The sequence below is a fragment of the Colobus angolensis genome, unplaced genomic scaffold, assembly GCF_000951035.1.
Source record: "Colobus angolensis palliatus isolate OR3802 unplaced genomic scaffold, Cang.pa_1.0 Scaffold121, whole genome shotgun sequence".
Classification (NCBI taxonomy): Eukaryota; Metazoa; Chordata; class Mammalia; order Primates; family Cercopithecidae; genus Colobus; species Colobus angolensis.
In genome coordinates this window covers 4,890,510-4,900,777 of record NW_012113253.1, presented here as the reverse complement: position 1 = coordinate 4,900,777, position 10,268 = coordinate 4,890,510, and the positions used below count along the sequence as shown (strand labels likewise).

At 42.5% G+C, this 10,268-nt stretch overlaps 1 protein-coding gene across 4 annotated transcripts in view; it reads left to right on the top strand.

The window, feature by feature from the left end:
- Positions 1-1,471: 1,471 nt before the first annotated feature.
- The window catches only part of ATP6V1C1 (ATPase, H+ transporting, lysosomal 42kDa, V1 subunit C1), a 53,754-nt gene continuing 44,957 nt past the window's right edge, over positions 1,472-10,268 (top strand). Inside the window, exon 1 of one of the 4 annotated variants that reach the window (XM_011931252.1) lies at positions 1,472-1,679. The gene's annotated coding sequence lies outside the window, so the exon portion shown is untranslated. The remainder of the gene's footprint in view (positions 1,680-10,268) is intronic. The other 3 variants (XM_011931260.1, XM_011931279.1, XM_011931269.1) reach the window with 3 other exon arrangements.

Genomic DNA, 10,268 nt, shown 5'->3' with positions numbered 1-10,268 from the left:
AAAAAATTAGCCAGGCGTGGTGGCGGGCACCTGTAGTCCCAGCTACTCGGGAGGCTGAGGCAGGAGAATGGAGTGAACATGGGAGGTGGAGCTTGCAGTGAGTCGAGATCGTGCCACTGCACTCCAGCCTGGGCAAAAGAGCGAGACTCCGTCTCAAACAAAAAAACAAAACAAAACAAAACAAAAAAATCCAAGACAAAAAGTCTGCTTCAGGACCACACACAAGCACGAACAAATCAAGATAGTTCAAGCATATACCTAACAACAACAACAAAAATTGCCTTTAGGCTCATTTTGTGATGGCAGATAAAAGCCTCTGGAATTCTGACAAGTTTGTGAAGCCATGTTACAGAACTGGTTATTGTAATTGCGTGAACTTCATCCAAAACTGGTGAAAGCATCAGGTTGGGGATAGTCTGGTGGTTGTTACTTTCTGTCCGACCTAATACTGAGGCTCTAAGAAATTCTGTGGTGAATTTCTGTAGGGGAACACAGCAGAAAAGGTATAAGATAGGTCAGAAAACCTGGGTCCTATAATATATAGCAATAATGACGACCATTTACTGGTTGTTTCCTATGTACCAGGCACTGTGCTAACCGCATGCTTCATTTAATCCTTACAATACCTCTGTAAGGTATTTATTATTACCACCACTTTGCAGGTGAATAGGCTGAAGTTCAGAGGTGTAAGGTCGCACAACTAGTAAGTAGGAGAGCCTGGATTCAACACCTGGTGTCTATTCCCTTGTGCTAAACAACACCGTGCCCTCTGATTCTTCACTTTCCTCATCTGTAGATCTAAAAGGATTGAATTAGAAAATCTCAAAATTTCTACTGCTTCTAAAACTCTGTGTTCTAAATTACATTACTATCTTCCAAAGCTAATGAAATATGCAGGGTTCCGAGGAGCTTGATACCTATTTTTCTCCAAAGGACATGATTTCCCCTGTCTACGCCTCTGTCCTAAAACCTCCTTTGGTTTCCCACTATCTAACGTGGTTTCAACTATTTATGAGGAGCTTTCGTGGCAAGGAGTGATTCTTCCCAGTAGGCAATCCTAACAATGAGCGCAGTGCTTGGTGCACAATAAATGCTCCATAGACCATTTATGAAATTAAGTCTAAGTGGACTTCAAGGAAAATGTGAATCTGCTGAAATGAACTACTAGCCAGGATATTAGGAAGAAAACCAGGCTGACGAAGAAAACCGCAAGTGGAGAAACCCTTTTTGGGGGCTGGAGACAATTTCTGACCCGCAGAAACCTGAAGTGGAGTGCCGTTAGGCATGGTGGCGGTGACGTTTAGAGGTGGCGGACAAAACGCCGCCTGCGACACTGGAAGAAGCGGAAAACCCCACCCATCCTGGAACAACCGCAACCAGCCCCGACGCTGGGGTCCCCTTGCCGCCCTGTAGCCTCCTAGTCCCGCCCCTCTCCCAAGGCCCGGCAGTGGCAGCGGCTGCGGCTGCGCAATGGCCCGCGCGTAGGCGGAGCGGCGCGCGCCGCCGTCAGCTGACTGCTGGGCTGGCACGTGACTTGTTCTGTGGGCGCTGGGGTAGAGGAAGCCTTGAGGCCGGAGCTTAGGTCGGGAGGGGATGGAGCGCTGAGCCGATAGAGTCCGCCAGGCCGCCCGCCTCCGTACCTGTTACTGCTGTCACTTCCTCGTTTGACACCTTCCTGGGTCAGTGAGCGATGGCTCTCCCCGGATGGGGAGTCCTGGTCAGGCCGAAGCTTGCGCTGCGGTCGCCGTCTGGGAAGGACAGGGGTGGGTGCGGGGGCAGAGACCGTGGCGTTGGGGCTGGAGCTGGCTGGGTGGCTGTGTCTGCTTTCTCGGCGCCAGTTCACCGTCTGGGGCCTAGGTTCCATCTCTAAGGAAGAGAAGGAGGGAAAAAGAGAAAGCTCTCGTGGGTAGTTAATGACAGGCGGAAAGGAGAGATACAGCGATCTGGCACCTTTCTTCTTGGGTAGGAATGCACGCCGCCTGATTGAGGGGGATGAAGTGACAGAGAGGTCCAGGTGAGGCTATGGAGTGGTGTGTGTGAGGTCACAGCTAGCTCAAGTGCCTTCACTGGGTGTGTGTGTGGGGGGGGGGGATGACAGTTTAAAGGCCTAGTAGCCCCTCACTGCAGACAGGGAGCCCTCACAGAGTACACAAGGTCCCTCTAGGAATGGGAAAGAAGAGGAATCCAGAGAACCCCACTATTTTTTAGTAGAATGTGGGAGGGTAGGCAAAAAAACAAAACAAAACCCTAGAAGATAACTTGGTGAGAGTCACGTAAGGCATATTGAATCACTTGAGAAACAGGAGTATGGGGGAAGCTAGTACTCTTTTCAGATGAAAGTTCTGGTATGTTAGGGAAAAATCACGTGCTTCAGTGAGAGCCCAATACTTAGCACCTCTCTGGGAATGGAGCGGTGGGATGTAAACCGTCTATCCTTAGGAGTTCGCATTAATGTTAGAGAGAAAAGTCACACACAGGACACGTTAAAATACGATGCAGTTTATATATAATTACCAAAAAGAGAATGCGAAATGCTTAGAAAGTGTGGAGCAACGACACGTGTAAACTGGCACTATGGGAAAATATTCTGGAGGAAAGAAAACTTGAGCCTTGGCAAGCCCTTAGGATTTGAACAGGTTGAGAGAAATGGGAGTAATTTTACAGACGGGGAAAGCCACAGTATTTGAAAGCCTGAAGATGGGGATAGGGAATGCTTCTTGGGGAGTCAGAAGTCTAGCTTTTATAGTGGATTGCACTGTGCAGAAGTGGGAAAGAAAGTTGGGAGTCAGGTAACGAGGACTTTTGAATGGTAGTCATTTACTTATTCATGCAAATAATGTGTATTGAATACATGCTATATGTAGGTGCAGTGCTGATGGTAGGGTTTAGAAAATTGTCTTTATAGAGCTTACAGGCAAGCATAGGGGATGGGTTTTAAAAATCAAGCAAGCGTGAAATGTGCTTTGAAGGAATAGCAGTGGTATGAAAGAGTGTACTAGGGGCATTTGTATTATGGAAGATTTAAAAAAAGGCATTGCTAAGAATATGACTTTTTAAAAATTAAAAGTTTTATTTATTTTCTTCATACCCTCGCCCTCTGAGACTTTTGACCTGAGATCTGAAAAGAGACTGAAAAAGGAATGTGAAGGTGTGAATGAAAAGAACATTCCAGGCCTGGCAGGGTGGCTCATGACTGTAATCCCAACATTTTGGGAGGCTGAGGTGGGAGGATTGCTTGAGGCCAGGAGTTCAGGACCAGCCTCGGTAACATAGTGAGACCTCCGTCTCTACAAAAAATAAAAAAATTACTAGCTGGGAGTGGTGTGTGCCTGCAGTCCTAGCTGCTCAGAAGGCTGAGGCAAGAGGATCATTTGAGCCCAGTAGTTCGAGGCTGCAGTGAGCTATGATCATGCCACTGCACTCCCTCCTGGGAAACAGAGCTAGACCCTGTCTGTGAAAAACGAAAAAGGACCATTTCAGGCTGAAGCAACAGCGTATGTCAAGGCCCTGAAATGTGAAGAGGAAAAAAGCTTTTCAGCGTTTTTGAAAGGCTAGCGTGGCTGACACAGGGAGGGAGAGAGGCAGGTGGAGAAAGCTGGGGTCAGGCCAAGCAGAGCTTTTATTCTAAAAACAGAGGGAAGCCAGTGAAGATTACAGGCAGTGGATTGAGACAGGTTGTGGCTTTTTTTTGGGAATAATGGAGGGTGGCAAAAGTGAATGAGGGGAGACCCGCTCAGGGAAACATTGTTGTAATCCACTGCAGGATACCTTCTCTCTCCACTGAGGACTTATGGAGAACGTTTAACTGTACTCACTTTTCGAGGGTTCAGGAGTTGGGGAAGGGAAAGAATGATTAGATTCTATCTGCACCCTTCACAGGGTAGTTGTAACTACCCTCGAGGCAGTCCTGAAGTACATATCGGAGGCTCTTTTGCAAAAATTTGTTTTGGCTTTTCAAATTTATCGTTTTGTAAGGTCATCTATTTCAGAATATCTTTTATTGAAATATAGTTAGTTACAGGGAGGGATCACTTTCATGTCTTATTTTGTTCTCACAGTTCTTTGAAAGACAGGGAATGAAAATGCTATTCTTTATATAGATGGGAACCTGGAACTAGAAACAGGTAAAGTGATTTGGCTGAGTCTGGAGTAACTGCCACAGTTTCTGACTGCTGATGTATTCCTGCTGATTACCTACGCAGTACTAACCACAGTCACATCTAGAGAAAAGAGCGTTTTTTTTGAAGTGCACAGTAGTCTTTGATTCAGCATTTTTTTTTTTTTTTTGGCGAACTTCTCCCTGAAGATTCAGCACTGTTGATGAACTTTTTCTAGTAGAACAGCTTCAAAGAAATTGGCAGTGGTGGGCTGTGTCTTATCTGTAATCTTGGGTAGAGCTGTTCAATTTACAGTTCATCTGGAGGAGACAATGAACAACAAGGTGAACTGAAAGTGCTCAGGTTGTCAATCACAGCTCTTTGGCAACAAGTGAGTCTCAAATTATGCTGAAGAGTGAGTCTCAGGGTTCTGTCTCAGAAGTCCTGGATCTTTTTCTCTTTTGGTATACCTTGCAGGGACTAGATAAAATCTAAAGAAACAGTACTCAGGATCTAACTGAATGTTGAGAACTAGATAGTGTAATTCAGCTTTTAAAACTTGGCACAAAATACTCATTTTTATTTTTTTGGTATATTGGTCTTAGAAGCCTCATGTACATTAGTTTTTGCAACCTAAAAAGAAACTTTAGGGCTTCAAAAATCTGATTTTGTGATTATTTCCACAACTCATGAGGTAATACCATTGGCCAACTGGAATGCCAAGTAAACCTTTGCCAAAGGTCTCCATGTAGTTTACCCATCCCTAAGCAGTAAGTCTTCTTTTGAACTTGATTCTGCTTAGGAGTACTACAGTTTTGACTGAGTACCTCCTACTTACAATTTTGCTGTTGTACATATTTGAATCTGTGTACAGGTTACATCTTTTTCACTCTTTGGATGTGGAATTATATATCATTTTATTTATAAATTAATTCATGTTAGATTTCCATTTTTCATCAATTTTTTAAGACAGACATAGTATAAACATTAGCATAGTGCCCTTGGGAAGCTTAGGCAGTGAACCAAGGCAATCTAAAATTTCCTATTGACATGAGTGATTCTTGGAACTAGAAATTTCAAGCTATATTCTTGATGCTGAAACAGAATTTTTTTCCAGCGGTACATCTACTTCTAACATTATACCATGTGCAAGTGTGCTATGCATTTATTGAGTTAAAAAAATGAGCCAGGTAGGCAGTGGAGGAGAGGTGCTTTGGTTACTATGCATTTATTGAGTTAAAAAATAAGCCAGGTAGGCAGTGGAGGAGAAGTGCTTTGGTTACATCAAGGGATGAAAGTATTAACTGTATATCTAAAATGTGGGGGATATGTGTGTGTCTGTGTGAGTATGTGTGTGTATTTGAAAATGCTAGGTAAGTGGTGTTTTATAGAAAGGGATCAATGTATCTTCTAAGGTATTTTAAGCAGACTATCAGTGAATAGGAAGTTATAAATTAAGGCATGTTAACAGGTGGTTTAACTTTACCATGAAAGGTTTTCCTTTTGAATCAGCCCATAGTTTAGTGTTTCTGTGTGGGTGCTATTGGCAGTTTGGAGGTCTGTTTCGCCCCTCCCACTAAATGCTGATTAGCGATCTCCACACTGGGACAACCCAAAATGCTCCCATATATTTCCAAACTCCTCCTGGAGGAGAGAGGCACCATTTGGTTGCAAAACATGCATGTGGTGTCATTGTTTATTTGTTGGACAACTATTAAGACGTTGAGGATACAGAGGTTAAAAGTAATATTTTAATAAACTGCATATAATGGAATTCAAGTAATTTAAAATCCAGTTTTTGATGTTTTAATGTAACTCCTTTAGTATAAAATTACTGAAACTATATCCTAATATTTATTTGAGGCACTTGTCTTTTGTAAAACTGCATGAATAACTCAAATAGAGTCCCCTCAATCTCAATAAAATGTAGTCACTAACTGACTTTGGGCAACTAATTTCACCAGCTGTTCCCTCGTTTGCAGGTAGGGGTGGTGATAACATCTCTTTTGAAGGAATTAAGTACAAAATTGCTTTAGTAGATGGAAGTGCTTATCACTGGGCACAACACATGGTACATATTCAGTGATTGTTGTTACCTGTAAACAGAATCTCAACCTTACTTAGAGTCATGAATTGGAGAAAACTAACTTATCTTAAAGTCTTTAAGTTGGTGAATTTCATGCCAAAATACATTGTATTAGGGATATCAGCACCTTCTAGCAGAATGTGGTACCGTACTCCAGTCACTATTATAAATTACCGGCCCTGAAGAAAAGGGAAGACATGTTTTGCGAGCCATGAGTGTAGATTCAGGGAATCCCCTGGCATGGAAGGAATTATTTGCCCTCTGGGTCACTGCTGAGTTGCCTGTGCAGAGGAGTCTCTAGAAGCTGAGAAGGTTTTGGTGATTACTTGCAGTAATGGGTGTACGACAGGGCCCTCCTGGCCACGTCTGCCAATTCAGCAGCTTTACTAGAAGTTACTAGAAATTTTTCCAGCATTGTATTGTGTATGTGTTACATCCGCAACCCCACTCCACGATGCCACAATGTGTTTCCAGTTTTCATGATAGGCATCTGTGTGAAAGTAAGGCTTTGCTTTTACAGATTGCTTTCTAGGCAAATGTGGAATAAAAAAAATTGTAGTTGATAAAATGTATCTAATAAAGATTAAATTGTCTTTCATATTTAAGTATATTTATGGCAATAAATTATGGTAGACTTAATAGGATTATAGAGCATTTATAAGTATTGTTTCCATTGAAAATAAAGCATGGAATATTTAAGATTTATTTAAGGCCGGGCGCGGTGGCTCAAGCCTATAATCCCAGCACTTTGGGAGGCCGAGACGGGCGGATCACGAGGTCAGGAGATCGAGACCATCCTGGCTAACACGGTGAAACCCCGTCTCTACTAGCAATACAAAAAACTAGCCGGGCAAGGTGGCAGGCGCCTGTAGTCCCAGCTACTCGGGAGGCTGAGGCAGGAGAATGGCGGGAACCCGGGAGGCGGAGCTTGCAGTGAGCTGAGATCCGGCCACTGCACTCCAGCCTGGGTGACAGAGCGAGACTCCGTCTCAAAAAAAAAAAAAAAAAAAGATTTATTTAAGAACGGCGGGGCCGGGCATGGTGGCTCACGCCTGTAATCCCAGTGCTTTGGGGGGCAAAGGCGGACAGATCCCTTGAGGTCAGGAGTTCAAGAGCAGCCTGGCCAACATGGCGAAACTCCATCTCTACTGAAAATACAAAAAATAGTTGGGCATGGTGGCTCGTGCCTGTAATCCCAGCTACTCAGGAAGCTGAGGCAGGAGAATTGCTTAAACCCAGGAGGCAGAAGTTGCAGTGAGCCGAGATTGTGCCAATGGCACTCCAACCTGGGCAACAGAGTGAGACTCTGTCTCAAAAAAAAACAAAAAACAAAAAAAACCCCACATATATTCTGACAGTTTAAACATCTCATTTCGTATGAATCGTGGAAGTATTTCTTGAAAGGTAAAAATCTCCCTTTTAGTTACTGAAAATGTTTAAACAAATTATATTATGTGCAAGCCCCTCCCACAATCCCAGTTAAGATGCTTCTGTTTTGAAGCATAGAATTTTTACGTTCAAAGAGGAAATAGTTATTTTTACTTTTTATTTGTATGGTGTTAGTGATTTCTAGGGTAGGATGTCGCAACTTTTTACCTGAGTGTATTGTGGTAAGTGTTTCCCATAGATCAGTTCTGTTAAAAGTTGATGTGCATATTTAGAAGGCTAAATGATACTTCACTGATAGCTGAGGTATGCCTTCTTGTGCTTCTTAAAATAAGCTGCTTTAGTAAACTTGGTATTTTCAAGTATTGAAAAGGAAGTTGTTTTGCATGGAGACTACCTTCTAGGCTTAATTTATTGTGAAATTTAATTTACCATGAAAGGTGATTGCATTTCAGAGACCACAGTTTGGTTTTCTTGAAAGCATTAAAATCAGTTAAGTGTCGGAGCGCTTAGTGGAGTGCGGTACTGTTTTCTGCGGTTGCCCCTATCTTGGGTCAATCCCATACCTTCCATTCACAGAAGCAGGTGCCAGCAGCTGTCTTGTTCAGGCTTATAACCCACCCCCCCGCCACACACACCTTTTGTGTTGTAATCGTTGTTGTTTTGTTGTCTTTGTATGCAAATCAATTGTGGTAGGAAAATAATCCATAGCCTTCAAACTCTCAGAAGTGGGAGACAAAATAAATGAAATTAATAGTCCCAGAGCTTTGGATCCAGGTTTTTTTGTTTTTTGTTTTTTGTTTTTTCCCTTTCCCCTTTCCTCACACATTTTTCCCTTCCCTGTTGAAAAATAATTGTTACTTTTTTTTTTTTAAGCAGCACACTTATTGCAGTCAGACAAAATAGAAGTGCCTACAGAATTGACTAGTGTTTCCCTTTTACCTGCCTGTATCTTCAGTGTTTTTTTCTGTCTTGACATCTGTATGAAGTCTTCCTCCCACCCTCCCTGCACACACACAGACCTGCCTACTCATAAGACCTGCCACTCTCTCCCACCACCAGTTGTAAGCTCCATGAGGACAGGTTCTACATTTTATTTGTTTTGTTTCTCAGAGCCTGCTACACTTTTGGGAACTTAAGCACCCAAAATATTTTGTGAGATGAATAAGAGCTTAAATTGAGAACAGTTACAGTCAGATGAGATGTGTAACAAACTATAAAATAGATGTCTGCCTAATGCTGTTAATGACATGAGTGTAAGTAGACATGTGGGAGAAGTAGTGCAATTATAGTAACAGGTTTCATGCATGGATGGACTTAGTTGGGAAAATCATTTTGTTAAGGGAGGCTTGGGTTGGCTTAAACTGGAAAAGAGAAGTTTGTTTTGTGCAAAACGAGCAAAGGCAAAGTAGGAAAGAGAAAGGAGACCTGGGGTCAAGATGGATAAAGAGAACTCAGGAGGAATGCGAGGATAAGGCAGAAAAACTCAGACAGGGACACTAGTAGTGATGACAGTGAAGACTGGCAGATTTGAGTTTTGTTTCCAAGAAAGAAGCAGGAGTAGGGGTGTATGTTTTTGTGAGTTGTTCAGCCTTCTGTCCATAGCCTTCAAGAGTATTGCCATTTCTTGTAACAGTAAATATACTGTATAATCATAGAAATGCCTGTTTTGTTACAATGGTTCTGAAATTTGGGTGAATTACCTAAGGGACTTAAAATAGAAAAAAAGAATCCTGGGCCTCACCTAGTATAGGTTCAGGTAATGAGTATAGGAGCAGAAGAGGATCCTGGATATTGTAATCCAGTCCTCTCATTTTACAAGTGAAGACTTTTATGCAGACAATTATATGCAGAACTGGGATTAGATTTTGAGTCTGCATATCCTCAGCGCAGTGCTCTGGTGATTACATTGTGCTTCCTGAAATTGACATTTGGGTTTCCTTTGGCTATGATTCCCAGTGAGGTAAAAGGACCATTTACCAACTTTGATCACATCTTCAGATGTAGCTGCAATTAACCACATTTGCCCTTCTCTTTTGTATGAACTCCAGGACTGTTTGTTATAATGCCATTTAATGGTCTCTAAACTTTTCAGTGTTTTCAATTATGAGGATACTGCCCTAATAAAGATGTGGTGGGGCATTTTTGTGTGTGTGTTTACATGTAATAATTTATTATTAAAGAGTTAGGAAAAAGAAATATACAGAAAGGATGAAAACAAATGTTCATAATCATTCCCAAGAGGTAATTGTTAACAGTTTGTTTTTTTTTTTTATAATTTAATGTTTATACCTATGCATATCCTTATTTCGTTTCTTAAGATGGGCATAGCTAGGTCAAAGGATATGCACATTTTGTGTGTTTTGATAAATATTTCCAAATTGTGTTCCAGAAATTGTCCATCTTTTGTTTCTCTTTTAGACAGAGTCTCTCTCTGTCACCCAGGCTGGAGTGCAGAGGTGTGATCTTGGCTCACTGCAACCTCCGCCTCCTGGGTTCAAGTGATTCTCCTGCCTCAGTCTCCGAAGTAGCTGAGATTACAGACGTGTGCCACCACATCTGGCTAGTGTTTGTATTTAGTGGAGATGGAGGATTTCACCCTGTTGCCCAGGCTGGTCTTGAATTCCTGTCCTCAGGTGATCCACCCACCTCAGCCTCCCAAAGTGTTGGGATTACAGGCGTGAGCCACTGAGCCCAGC